Source organism: Ursus arctos, unplaced genomic scaffold (assembly GCF_023065955.2).
Source record: "Ursus arctos isolate Adak ecotype North America unplaced genomic scaffold, UrsArc2.0 scaffold_5, whole genome shotgun sequence".
Classification (NCBI taxonomy): Eukaryota; Metazoa; Chordata; class Mammalia; order Carnivora; family Ursidae; genus Ursus; species Ursus arctos.
In genome coordinates, this window is record NW_026623067.1 from 72,541,703 (window position 1) to 72,555,226 (window position 13,524).

The 13,524-nt window shown below is 40.7% G+C and overlaps 1 long non-coding RNA gene across 1 annotated transcript in view; it reads left to right on the forward strand.

Annotated features, from left to right (window-relative positions):
* The window catches only part of LOC123001030 (uncharacterized), a 47,878-nt gene extending 35,397 nt beyond the window's left edge, over nt 1-12,481 (forward strand). Inside the window, exon 4 of the long non-coding RNA XR_007190530.2 lies at nt 10,284-12,481. This is a non-coding gene — a long non-coding RNA (uncharacterized LOC123001030). The remainder of the gene's footprint in view (nt 1-10,283) is intronic.
* Nucleotides 12,482-13,524: the final 1,043 nt, after the last annotated feature.

Sequence of the window (13,524 nt, forward strand, 5' to 3'; positions counted from 1 at the left end):
TGGGCTGTGTCACTGGATGTTGAAATCTCTGTTCTTACAAATTGGATTTGTGAGTCTGGTTAGTAATTCAGTGTGTTTGTGCTTTGATTTTCCCACTGATGTAAAGTGGGATCAGAAAAATGCCTTCTGTTAACTTCAGACTAATAATGTTTGAATTAAGGTTTTAAATGTGAAAAAAAAGGCCAAACAAAGCTTTGTGTCTTGGAATCAATCTTGTTTCTTTTTCTTTTCTTTTTTCCTCTCTCTCCTTATCTATCTCGTTCTCTCTCTCTCTTTCTTTTTGTAGTTTCATGTCTTGGAATATTTAAGTTGTCTTAAAGTAAATCTTTTTTAAAAAATTATTTCTTTATTTTATTATTATTTTTAAATTTTTTTATTTAGGGATGCCTGAGTGGCTCAGTCAGTTAAGCATCTACCTTCGGCTCTGGTCATGATCCCAGGGTCCTGGGATCCAATCCCACATCAGGCTCCTTGCTCAGTGGGGAGGCTGCTTCTCCCTCTGCCTGCCCCCCCCCCTCGCCCCCCCGCTGCTCCCTCCCCTCCTGATTGTGCTTACTCTCTCTCTCTCTCTGACAAATAAATAAATAAAATCTTAAAAAAAAATACAACTTTTATTTATTTTTTAAGTAATCTCTACACCCACCGTGGGGCTCAAACTCACAAGTCTGAGATCAAGAGTTGCGTGCTCTACTGACTGAGCCCGCTGGGTGCTTGGTCTTAAATCTTGAATTCTTGAATTCCGCTTTGATATTTAGAGTGCGGTGATCTTGAGAAAGTTAATGATCTCACTAAATTCCAATTTCTGCAGCTGTAAACTTGGATTGCTTTAAGAATCGAGTAAGTTAATAAGTGTCCTTGGCACAACATAAGCCCTCAATGAGTGGTAGTTATATTATTATTATTAATGTTTTATTCTTTTTTTTTTTTAAAGATTTTATTTATTTATTTGACAAAGATAGAGACAGCCAGCGAGAGAGGGAACACAAGCAGGGGGAGTGGGAGAGGAAGAAGCAGGCTCACAGCGGAGGAGCCTGATGTGGGGCTCGATCCCACAACACTGGGATCACGCCCTGAGCCGAAGGCAGACGCTTAACCGCTGTGCCACCCAGGCGCCCCTATTAATGTTTTATTCTTGAAGTACAGTCAATTCTTATTATTCATAGATTCCATTTTTATGAATTTGTCTACTCCTACAATTTATTTGTAATCCTAAAATCAATACCTGTGGCACTTCCATGGTCATTTGCAGATATGGGTACACACAGAGCAGTGAAAAATTGGATTCTCTGAAGGGCATGTTTCTTTTCCTTTCTTTTTTTCTTTTTTAAAGATTTTATTTATTTATTTGACAGAGAGACAGTGAGAGAGGGAACACAAGCAGGGGGAGTGGGAGAGGGAGAAGCAGGCTGCCTGCTGAGCAGGGAGCCTGATGTGGGGCTCGATCCCAGGACCCCGTGCTCATGACCTGAGTGGAAGGCAGACACTTAACAACTGAGCCACCAGGCGCCCACTGAAGGACACGTTTCTAACTGCAGTCAAACAAGGTGACACTATGCCTTCTTATTTTAGCTCTCATTGTGTAAAATGCCCTTTTCGTGGTCTATTTAGTGCCATGGTTTTCTCATTTTTGTGCTTTTTTTTTATTTCACTGTTTAAAATGGCCCCCAAGCATAGTACTGATGTGCTAGTCCCAAGTGCAAGAAGGCCGTGATGTATCTTCTGTGTTATCTATCAAAGAGGCATGAATTATAGTGTGGGTGGCTGTGACATTATTAAATAAATTGTCTTTAAACAGAAAAATATGTAAATAAAGTTACGTATTGATCAGTTGACAGAAATACTGTGACCAAAGGCTTGCAAGAACCTAACTTCGTATTTTCCCTAGAAGCAATGCTTCACTGTTCGCTAATTCAGTGTTCATGGCAACTTCATAGAACACAGCTACCCTGAACATAGCTACCTAATGAGAATCAACTATTTGTATTGGAGCCTTGCTTTAAAAACACCTGCTCTTGGGGCGCCTGGGTGGCTCAATCAGTTAAGCAGCTGCCTTCGGCTCAGGCCATGTTCTCAGGATCTTGGGATCGAGCCCTGCATCAGGCTCCTTGTTCAGTGGGGAGTCTGCTTCTCCTTCTCCCTCAGACCCTCCTCCCTGTTTGTGCTTTCTCTCTCTCTGTCTCAAATAAATAAAATCCTTAAAAAAAAAAGACCAAAAACCAAAAAACACCTGCTATTTAGTGGAATGCTACATAAACAAGACTATTGCAATTCTCAGAATCACTTTATTCTAATAAATACCGGAAGTATCTACCTATGTCAGTATTTGATATAACCCAACAAATATTAAGGATCAAGGTCAAATTTAATTTATGCCGCTGTAACCAGGGTTCCTCTAGTTTTGTCTCAATCAGACTGGTAGGTGGTAAAATAAAACATAAACAGGATATACAAGAACATGGTTTTTATTTCTAAATACATGACTTAAGTGAGAAGACACTGGAAAGAAGAACTGTTTCTCACAGAGAGAAGCATCCTTCCCCTCAGCCTCACACCCAGAGCAGGACATTAAAGCACAAGAAGTACCTTGAGCGGGAGAGAGGTTGTCAAAAATCCTCTCCCCGGTGAGGCTGCTGGAGGACAGTCCCTGGTGTTGGTTACCAAGTTAGCAAGTTTTCAAGTTTGTGGAAAGGTTTTGAATGCAGTTATGGAGAGGGGATCTTGGGAGTTAACACATTAAATATTGTCCATAATTATTTCTAAACACATCTCTCAGAAGATTAGCCTCGGCAGAGAATCAGACACAAGGAAGTGAGAATTGGGAAGGGCAAATTTGAACCTGGGAGAAAGATCAGGAAACGTCTAGACTCAGACAGTGGTTCCTAAACATCAGAGCGATTTAAGAAACATACAGAAACAAGCTAAAATACAAACACCGAGGGATTCTAACTGAGTAGGAATAGCTAGAGTCCCGGGAATCCTGAGGCAGATTTTCCTGGACGACACTCTCGGTGCTGGTGGTGTGTGCGGCCAGCGTGGAGGAGTTGAGATGCCAGCCAGTAGAGTCCTTCCTACCACTCACCTGAATGCATTTCTGTGCATTATCCCAAGGATGTAAGGCTTCAGTGGAGTGATTCTCTGGGAGAAGAAAATTGTCAAGGATGCGCTGAGCAGACAGGGAGTTTGAAGGGTTCTGAAAACAAAATTTGCCTGTATATAATTTTTCTGTAACTGTTCCTGTTCCTTTTGGGGGCCTCTAAGGCCAATGGAAAGAGGATATGTGGGTATTGTGCTGACGAGGATTCCCCAATTAAGGTGGTAATATTCATTGCTTTTCAGTTTATGTTTTAATGTTGGTAATTCATGGGAACGCAAATTTAGCTTCCTAAAATTTTAAACACTTATGTCTACATGCCAAAAAACTGATGTGCCCAACCGTAATACATTTCATATACTTCCATGGACGACTTCCTGACGTTAAAAACTAGCTGCGCTCATTCCTTGTGGTCACTATGACCACTTTTTCATTTGCTTATCATTAAATTTGTTTCATCAACAAATCTGTATGGCACTTAAGGTACATTTAGTGCTGATAAGCTTATGTTCCAATAGAGAAGACAGACAGACAGCAAATAGAATAAATAAATAGTAATGATGTATTATATCAGAAAGTGTTAAGTCCCACGGGAAAACAGACATGGGAAAATATATATATAGAGAGATGGGATTCTGCAGGACCAGGGCAGTAACTGTTGATAATTTTACGTAGGGTTTCCCAGTAGGCCTGTCATTTGAATAAAGACTTTAGAAACTGAGGCAAATGACCATGCAGAATTTCAGGCAGAGGAACTGGCCAGGGCAGAAGCCCTAAGGCAGAGAGCCCACGTGGAATATTCATCGAGAGGAAGAGTAAGTGATGAAGTGAAGTGCGGCCAGATGGCTCTGGTGGGGGAGAAGGAAGTCACCATAATGAGGGCGGAGGTCCAGAGAGTATGGAGCCTCATAACCACTGTAACAATTTTGGCTTTCACTATGAACGAAATAGGGAACCATTAACTGGGTTTCAGCAGAGAAGTGATTCGATCTCACTTTTGTTTTTGAAAGATGATTCTGGCTGTCGTGTTTAGAGTAGCTGTCCAGAGGGCAAGGCTGGAAGCAGAGAAAATGTTTGGGAGGTGAGCACAATGATATGGTGAGGAGCTCCTGATGTGTAGGTAGACCAGGGCAGTCAGTAGCAGTGAAGAGGATGAGAAGCAGTTGCCGTCTGGATATGTTCTGAAGGCAGAGCCATGGAAGAAGTTTCCTAATAGATTAGATGTGGGATGTAAGAGAAAGAACTCAAGGATGTGTCTCTGGATTGAGCAAATGAAGGACAGAGGTGGCATTAACTGAGATGTCATCCTGTGTTTTATCCAGCATTGTATTGCTTTCAAAAACCAATCAGGATGCCTGGGGGGCTCAGTTGGTTAAGCGTCTGCCCTGGGCTCAGGTCGTGATCTCAGAGTCCTGGGATTGAGCCCTGCATGGGGCTCCTTGCTCAGTGGGGAGTCTGCTTCTCCCTCTGCCTGCCACTCCCCCTGCTTGTGTGCATTCGCTATCCCTCTCTCCTTCTCTTTCTCTGACAAATAAATTAATCTTAAAAAAAAAAAGCCAATCAGTATGAAATTAGTCACATCGAGGCATGAGTACACATTGGTTAGGTGTGTAGCCTCTAGAGGTTGACTGCCTAGGTTCTGATCTTGACTCGCCACTTAATAGCTGTGTGACTTTGAGTAAGTTATTTAACTTCTCTGTGTCGAATATTCTTTTTCTGTGAAATGGGGATACCTTGTAGAGTTGATAAGATGCAGTGAATTCATATAGGAAAGCACTTAAAAACAGAATCTGGCGTGTATGTGTTAGCTAACAGTACTATTTAAATGCTGGATGTGAAGAAGTTGTGACTCTTTTTCCCATTTCTTGCCATAATGAGTCACTTGGTGACTTTTAGTTAGGAAGTTGTAAACCTTTCTGGGAACTTCAGAATAAAGGTTAAGTATGATTTTCATTCGCCTGTTTGTCAGATGAGTGTTAGAGGAACAAAAGAAATAATACTTGGACATGCCAGAGGAAATGCACACACATTCAGATATTAACATTAAAAGCAATTATTCTCAGATTTATGCTTCAGCCTTTAATTATGTTAGAATAAAGAGGGGAAATGTTCAAAAAAGAGACCTTAGATATCATGTAGTTTAACCCAGTCTGTCTTTATTACACGTTATTATGTAACCCAGATGACAGTGTCTAGGTGTCACCTGCCTGGGAGCAACTAGACCTCTAATATTGACAGAAGATCAACTCAAGCCCTTTTTATAAATATGGGGGAAATTCAGCATCTATATCAGTATCTTCAGTCATCCTCGAGGGGCTTACTTACATTTCTCTTCATTCTTTTCCAGTTGGCCATTCTCTCTTGAGATCTCAGGCTCCACCCCCTCATGTCTTTCTTCCATCCTGTTCCCAGCATTGGACACAGCCTGGTTTACTCCCATTTCACAAAACGTCACTGGTACAAGGTCAAGTGCACAAAGGCTTTATTGGAATTGGAATTTGTATTAACAGTAAAGGGTTACACAGCTTCATAGCACAGGAAACAACTTCAAAATCATTACTACCACTCCTACAGTCTAGCAGTTAATTCCTATCATAGAGAGTTTCGATATCTCCTGAGCATATTGCTTCTAGTTATATTTTTGAGGCCACAGTTCTCTTTTCTCCCAAGTCATCTGTGTCTCCAAGCCTTGTAAATCCTTCTTTTATCTTGCAAAGCAGTTTAAATTTGAACTCAATGTTTGCCTTGTAGACTATGTCTTTCAGTGTTTCCCCGTCCATAGCAAGAATGCTTGGTATATTGGTAAACATAGGACACATTTATTCCAACCCCATCAGTTGTGTCAGCCAACTGTCCTAGAAGGATAAAAGAAAGGATAGACGGCAAAACCTGGGATTTATTCATTCAGTAACGTTAATTGAGCTTCTGTATCAGGTACTGGGCTGGGTGTTGGTGAGGTAACAACAAGCAAAATAGGCGGTGACTCTGCACTCTCAGACTTACGGTCAACTGGCAGAGATTGGTGACGTTTAAAAAAAATTTACACAAGCATATGCTGCGAATTACGAAGAGTATTAAGAGAAAATACAGGGAGCTGTGAGGGCTTCTTGCAGACTGAGCTCATCGAGTGCAGAGGGATAAAGAAGGCTTCCTAGAATTGAGATTAGATCTGAAAGATAAAAAGGAATAAAGGGAGCAAAACTTGAAGGCTGAGAGTGGAATAAGCAACTCAAAGACCATGTGGCTTAGGCAAGAGAGCGAGGCAGAAGGTAGATCTGCAGGGTCTCAGATAATATTGACCTTCATGTGGTCTATAGCAAAGGAAACCACCCGTCACTTAAGCCACTCTGGCAGCTCCAGGAAGTAATGGAATAGAAGGAACAGAAGTAGAAACAGGATGCCAGCGAGGAGGCTGTGGAGAAGTCCAAGCAAGAATTTATGGTGGATCAGTCTAGGGGGCGAGCTGTGCACTTGGCAGGAAGGGCGTGTGTCAAAGTGTTCTCTCTCTCTCTGTGCTAAATTGCTCCCCACTTGACCTGAGGCACATCCCATTCTTCAAATAAAGAGAAACAAAGATGTCTGTTTCAAGGTTGTTCAGCCTCAGTGCTATGAACATTTTGGTTGGGATCGTTCTTTGTTAGAGGGGCCGGGCTGTGTATTATAGGTGGCTAGCAGCGTCCCTGACCTCTACCTGCTAGATGCCCATAGCACACCCCCCTCGCCCCCCCGGTTATGACAACCAAAACTGTGTCCAGACATTGCCAAATGTCCCCTGCATTTGCAAGAGTAGGGGAGATGCAAAATTGCCTGTGGTGAAAACCGTTCTGTATGAAACATAGATATTCATTTGTTTGAAATTACCCGAGGAATGTTCACAATTTCCAGACTGGCTTCTCTGAAAATAATTGAGATGAAAAGGACAGCAACGCTGAATGTTTTGGGAACATTGAAATTTCAAGTTGTGTGGATAATAAGGAGAAAAGGACACTGATTTGGAAAAGGGGTTTTGTCCATTATCAAATTTTATGTTTCATTATTTTAAACTAAGTTTTCTAAAAGCCTTCTATCACTATAGGAAAGAAAAGTACAACATAAAAACCTTAAAAGAAAAGATTTTATTTTTAAGTAAACTCTGCATTTGACATGGGGCTTGAGCCCGCAGCCCCAAGGTCCAGACTGAGCCAGCCAGGCGCCCCCCCCCCCCCGAAAACCTTTTTGGCATAAACTTTTTAAAAAGATATTTCTCAAGGGTTTCTTCTTTTAACTCTGACACAATCTCCCAGAACAAGTGAGATATGTTCCTGATTATTTATACTGTATTTCCTTAAGAGGAAGTAGGCAGATTGCAAACAAATACGGACAATAACTTAGAAGCATTTTGGCTGATGATTATTTTTTCCTCTTCTTAAAACATAGGGCCTGAATTTTTATTTTATTTTATTTTATTTTATTTTATTTTATTTTATTTTATTTTATTTTATTTTATTTTTTAAAATTTTATTTATTTTGGGGAAGGTACCAAATTACTATATTTGAAGTAAGGGTACAAATGAAAGAACTTAAGTTGATGTTTTGGTACAGGGCCTGGATATTTTAGATTCACACAAAAAATAATTCGTGTTTAAGACTATTAGAGATTCCACTAAACGCTTTATAGTTGAGGGCTGGCAAAAAATTGTGTGGAGTAAATTACCGTCTAAAAATCTGTACATTTGGGGTGCCTGGCTGACTTAGTGGTGGAGTGTGCGACTCTTGATCTTGGGGTTGTGGGTTCGAGCCCCGTATCGAGTTTACTTAAAAATAAAATTATTTAAAATTCTCTTTAAAAAGATTACTTAAAAATAAAATCTTAAAAAAAACCCTCTAAATTTAATTAGCTGTTAGCGATCACAGGTGGACAAAAAAATCTAGCCCTAAATTGGTTTGTTAAGTAGTTCATAACTTGCTTTAAAGAAGGTAAAATCAAGTTAGAATAAGGGTTTTAATGTCATTGTTCTGATTGAGAGTGGATCTGTTAGTCTTCTGTAGTACATAAGGCTTTCCCTTATCCCTGTCCCCACCTCCTCTAGATTCCCCCCCCCCCCCCCCCCCCGCCGCTTCCCTAAGTCAGGATAACCATAAACTGTCCTTTTGGCAGACTGCCCTCGAAGCTTCATGGCAGGAGAAATTCCCTTGGATTTTGTTTGTCCTGTCCTTTTCATAGATCTGTTCAACTGAATGATCTGTGCTTCAGTTTCCAAATCATTATTGGCAGAAAACTGGAGTTTAGAAAGATTTACTGTTTTTAATTTAAAGCATTGCATTCTGAATGTAGACTACAAAATATAATCTTTGCTGGGCCCGTTTCTTAAACTCCAAGCACTTCAGCACCATCACACAGTCCAGGAGCTCTTAATATTGTTTCCAGCTTTTCCCCCAGGATATTTTTTCTTTCAGAGAAATGTTTACTTGCAAGTCCAGCAGGAGCTTGTAAGACTCTGAGCTAACAAACACTGTGGGCTCACACTAGAATTCCCTTTAGGCACTTTCACATTTTAAAATCTTGGAAGATTTTGATCTTTCCTTTACACAATTGATCACTGAAGCTAAACTCTGAAACATAATCATCAGATCATCAGAACATTTTGCACTGTGTGTTTTGCACGTCAGCCTAGCAAAAGCACACAACTTTCTCCAGGGGCCGATAGGCCCCAATGGAGCATACGTGTCACAGCAGACCAAGCACGTGTGCACAATGTGGCTTTTCCTCTAACATATACAATCTGTGTCTCACAGATCGCGGTCCCGGCCTACAATCTGGACAATCAAGTTCTTCCTTCACAGTGATTTATCTTAAGAGAAAACAGTACCCCTGCCGTGTCATTTTCCATTTCAGATGCACTGTGTCTTAGAGAAACAATATACGTAACAGTCTATGGGTGACAAATACTATCTCCAAATTGAATTTTTGGATTAGAGGGAGCCTTAGGAAACTGGTTCAAGCCCAGATACTCATCAAAAGAGATGGATAATACTGCAGTTCAGAGAAAAGACCTGTCTTCTCGTCCTGTGGAAGTTGTGTGTGTGTTTGTGTGTTTGTGCATGTAAGTCATTTAGCCTTTCTGATCCTATTAGCTCTCCTGTGAATAACATCATATTCATACACTTCAAGGTGTCTTTGACTTGAAGATGCACCATTACTTTAGGTATCATTAAGAAAGAAACAGAATGGTAGGTGAGAGGATGGGTGAAATAGGTAATGGGGATTAAGGAGTGCACTTGTGATAAGCACTGGGTGATTAAACTAAAAACTTAAAAAAAATAGGTGAAGACATCTAGGTCAGTGGACAAGGTTAAGAGTCCAGAAGTAGACCCACATTCAAAACATCAATTAATCTTTTTGTTTGTTTACAAAGACACAAAAGTAATTCAATACAGGATAGTTTTTTTTTTTTTTAATGAATGGTCTTGGACTATGTGGATATGTACATGGAAAAAATAAACATGACCCTTACCTCAAAAAAAAAAAAAAGAAATGATGTCAATTAAAGTATGACATAATTCTTTTTATCACTTAGAATTATCGCTTACTTTTGATCTTTGTGGGTTTTTTTTTTAAGTTAGCTTTTTTTTTTTTTTTATTAAGTGAGCTCTATGCCCAACATGGAACTTGAACTTGTGACCCCGAGATCTACTTTTAATATTTGAAAGATTTCTTTTAGACTTAGGTATAAATTTTTGTCATACTTCACTCTTTTTTAAATTTTATTTTGGAGAGAGAGAGAAGGGGGGCTGAGAAGGGGCAGAGGGAGAGGAAGAGAGAAATTCAAGCAGACTCTGCGCTGAGTGTGGAGCCCTACACGGGGCTCGATCTCACAACCCCGAGATCACAACCTGAGCTGAAACCAAGAGTCAAGTGCTTAAGTGACTGCTCCACCCAGGTGCCCCAGTACTTTACTCTTGTATATAGAAAAAGGAAAATAGAAACCAAATAATCAATTAAGGTATTCTGAAATTTTCCTTGGAGTCTAGCTTTCAGATTTACTTTTGAATCACATTTATCAATGTCTTTGGATACTGGATGTTAATGCAGCATTTTCAAAAAAGACAGCTTTACTATGATTATTTTACATCCCCCCCACCCCCCCCGCCGCCAAGTTTCTAACACTATTTACAAGTCTTGATCCTGTGGCTTTTTCCATCTTATCAAAAGGCGTCATCAGAGGCTTCTGGACAAGAGCTGCAACTCAGATGGTCCTGAAATGACATGGGTTTAGAGTTTTCAGTGTTGCCACCAGAAATAACTACAAGCGTGTACCCCGTCAGTGGCAAGTGCATCGTGATTCCTGCCCGGCCGACAAGGATAGCAAGATACTGACCAGTTCAGAGATGTTAAAATGTGAAATAAGAGCGTGTTTCTTAGAATCAAAGAGTATTGATTCACAAAACCAAATGAGGTTGTTGTGACTTTGTAAAATGACTTAGTATATTTTAACCATCATGCCTATGTACGACTTTTTAAATTTCGGTATTCCTGTGTTCACCAGAATAATAAGAGAAGTTGCCATGGAGAATATTATGTCTGCTAGATTTTAGAAGAAAAACGTCAGACTCCGAGGCCAAGGCAGCTCCTTAAGGGGTGTTATTTTCAGGGGTCAAAGTGGTCACCTTTCCTCCCTACTATGTCTTACATCCCTGCCAGAGTCTCTGAAATTGCAAAGTATTTAAATTCTTTTAGGGAAGATGCATGTTACAAGCATAGACAGTCTAGAAACAGGAGTGTGTTAATCTATCATTAGTCCATAACACCTTGGCTTAAGGTTGTTTATGAGAATAATTTTGGAATCAACAGCCTAGTTAGAAACTAATCGATGGACATGTAATGAGAAGAGATAAATTGCAAAGAGATAAACACGTACAAAGTGGCAGAGTATGGCATAGAAGAAATATATCAATGCTGTACTTGTTACCAGGATCGCAACCTGCGTACCCCCAGCAAATGACCATGTTAACTGACCTTAAAGGTCTTGAGATGGACGGCTGATACTGGAAATACTTTTCGTATCTATCAAGTCATGTCTTCAAGGTGTTTAAAAAAAATAATTATGTTCTTTAAAATGAGGCTATTGTAGCATAGTGGATGAAGAACGGGCAACTTGTTGAGTGTGATTTTTTTTTTTTTTTAAAGATTTTATTTATTTATTTGACAGAGATAGAGACAGCCAGCGAGAGAGGGAACACAAGCAGGGGGAGCGGGAGAGGAAGAAGCAGTCTCATAGCAGAGGAGCCTGATGTGGGGCTCGATCCCACAACGCCGGGATCACGCCCTGAGCCGAAGGCAGACGCTTAACCGCTGTGCCACCCAGGCGCCCCTGAGTGTGATTTTTGAGAACTTCCTGTACCTGTTTTATCCCTCACCTTCCCCATCCATAATGGGGTGGTAAGCGTGCTCACTTGTATCCATAAGCATTCCTTTCACTCTGTCCTCTGCTGGCCACCGTCGTGGTTGCTGAATGCAGGCTGCCATTTCTGGCATCACGTCGAGACATACAGCATTCAGTGGAAGAAGATAGAATCTTTTTTCCTTCCATTATCCTTTAAGGGAGAGGAAATACTTCCCTGATGCCTTGTGGTTCATTGGCTAGAATTAATTCATGTGATCTTTCTTCACCCATCACTGGCAAGTGGAGAGGGTTTATTGTGATCGCCTTACCAGCTAGGATTCCCTCCTTAGTCACCTGCGGTGCCCTGAATAAAGAGGAATTCTGTCAACAGCAAAGTAGGTGGGGATGGCTGTACACTGGCCCACGCAACAGTTCTGTTATACCCTTCCTTAGGGTTATTGGAAAGCTAAGTGATGGACCGTCTGTGAAGTGCTTAGTAATAATGGTGGCAGTGGCAAATACTTGTATGGTACTTGCTGTGGGCACTACATTGTCCCATCCACGTAGAGCTGGAAATACACAGTAATCATCACAAAAGCGTCATGAGGCATTTGTGTAATTGTTATCTCCTTTTCACGTAGGCAGAAACTGGGCACAGAGTGGTTAAGTAACTTGCCTGAGGTGTCACAGTTTGTAGGTGGCTATGCTGGGATTAGAATCCTGTGTGGTCGTGGAGCACATGGGCTTAATCATGCCCCTGGTAAACAGTAAGTGTTCAACCCCAGTGAGCTATGACTGTCATCTGTGCTGACCTGCGTTCCTCAGGCCACACTTACAGATTTTTGTCTTCTTGTTTTGTTCTTAGAAGAGAAGGAAAGATACATTTAGAAAATGTATAGAAGAGGTTTGAGTAAAAATCGAATAGAGGTGTTTTTCAAACTTTATGTCATAGCCTATTAGTGGGTCATAAGATCTATTTAATGAGTCACAACCAGCGTTTAAAAAGATAAAATAAAATACAATAAAACAATGGAATCAAATAACAAATATCAGGTGTACCCCTGATATAATAACTTTTGTCTCCATTTCAATGATAGGTTTATTTTGTGCATTTGTTCTACGTTGCCAAATAGAATGTATTTTTTATTTTAGGTCATGGTCAGAAAAAGCTAGAAAAACCTACGATAAAGTCTTGCTACTGCAAGAGTGAATAAGCAGCATCCCAACATCCGGGAGCCCCTTAGACATGTAAACTCCCGACTCCCCCCTAGGACCTGCTGCCTGTGGATCTGCATTGTAACAACATACCCAAGTATTTCTTGTGTGCTCATTGAAGGTAAAGAAGCCCAGCTCCATTGCTGGCTGGTTCTGCCTAATTACGCATGTCCTGCACAGAGTATTCTCAGGGTGTGAGGGGAAGAGGAGACGTGAGTATAGTTGGAAAATGATGCTCAAATGATCTGCTCCCCAGGTTCCTTGAAGTTGACTTCCCTACAGAATAACTCAGAGAAATGGCTCACTGACTTTCTTTTTCTTCTTTCCTTTTTTGGACTGAATGGTGATTTTTTTTTTTCCTCATTAGCTGATTTTACACACACACACTTTATATGTACACATTTCCAGTTTCTCTTGAAAAAACTGGAAAATCTGACAACACGAGGGTAACATTTCTATGAGGCAGCAATCAGCGGGAGCTGAGTCCTGTCCGTACCCTTTGGACAGAGCACTAGTCCTCAGTCCTCTTCACTCCCCACCGCACACAGTCTGCTCATACACAGTACCTGTCTGGTCGCTGAAAGCATTCGGTTTTGAGATCCCTGCGCTATATTATCCTGATTTTAAATTTTTCTTCATAGATCTTAATCTTTGGTCATTAGATCTTCTTTGGACTTTCCTACTGAGAATGATTTAAAAAAAAAAAAAAAAAAGGGCTCTGCACCAGCAACAGAATTTAGCTGAAGTGTATTATCTCAACTATGACAAAAATATGTAGCTCTGGACCTCCTGCTGCTTAATTGTCTTCCTCGGTTTTTATACTGCTGACTCGGATTCTGCTTCTAAGAAAGTGGG